Below are 1223 nucleotides of genomic sequence, written 5' to 3' on the forward strand. Positions count from 1 at the left end.
CCACCTGCTCCCCTCCGCCCCCTCCACTCCCCTCACACACCCCAACCTCCCCTGCAGGGCCGCTCTGCAGCGATGCCCAGTGCCCTGTCCAGGGCCCTTAGGCGTGTGGTTTTGCGTGGGTCACGTGGCTCTGGCAGCGCTGGGCTGGGGGTCTGTTGACGGGGTCCGTGGCGGGGTCAGGTGCCCAGCTGAAGGGAGTTCACACAAGCACAAGCTTCCAGTGGGGCAGCCCCGCAGCCAGTGGCATCCTTTGCTGGACCACTGCCAGGCTCACGAGAGGGGGGGGGGGAGAGAGAGGGAGAGAGAACATGCACCCCACAGCACAGCCGAGGAAATGGGGCCTCAGGGGTGGCCCCGGCCAGGTGCTGCCACACCCACAGCTCACACTCCTCGAGCTCCAGGTCTGTGCCTGCATTTGACTCATTTTTAAAATATATATATTTTTTTATTGATTTCAGAGAGGAAGGGAGAGGGATAGAGAGATAGAAACATCAGCGATGAGAGAGAATCATTGATCGGCTGCCTCCTTGAACACCCCACACCGGGGATCAGGCCCGCAACCTGGGCATGGGCCCTTGACCAGGAATCGAACCGTGACCTCCTGGTTCACAGATTGACGCTCAACCACTGAGCCACGCCGGCCGGGCCCACCCTTTCTCTTGGAGGCCACTCTTGGGCACTGCTGGGGTAGCATCCGCCTCTAGAAGGGCTCAGGAATCTGGAGAAGGGGCTGCGAGTAAATTAAATAAATGATATGAAATATAAGTTTGGAAGGCATTTTTCGGGGGAGCCAGGGAAGGCTTAGCTTTAGTAACTAAGTTCTCTGAATCCCCGGACCCCTTAGCTTTTTATTAATACATTTTGCCCTAGAACAAAGCAGATACACATATCCAAGGTAAGGTTTGGTAGGCAGTAAGATTGTCAGGTTGGGGAACTGCCCTCGGCTGTCAGGCAGCAGGCGATCATAGATGCAGATCTTCAGGTTTGGGGAAATGCTTTCAGCTAATCCAGCAGCAGGTAATATGACAGCCCTGCTAAAGCCCCCAGGCCCACCAACCTTTTGATGAGCTTCTTGCATTTATTATGCCCTGCTGGAATGAGCCCCCAGCATTTGGGTGGTGAGTTCTCTGGGATCAGCCTGCACACGCCCACTGGGTCTCTCCCCTGAGAAGCCCCGCTGGCCACACGGCCTCCTGAGCGCATCCTCTCGCTCTCCCTTCCAG

The sequence above is a fragment of the Myotis brandtii genome, unplaced genomic scaffold (genome assembly GCF_000412655.1).
Source record: "Myotis brandtii unplaced genomic scaffold, ASM41265v1 scaffold1013, whole genome shotgun sequence".
Lineage (NCBI taxonomy): Eukaryota > Metazoa > Chordata > Mammalia > Chiroptera > Vespertilionidae > Myotis > Myotis brandtii.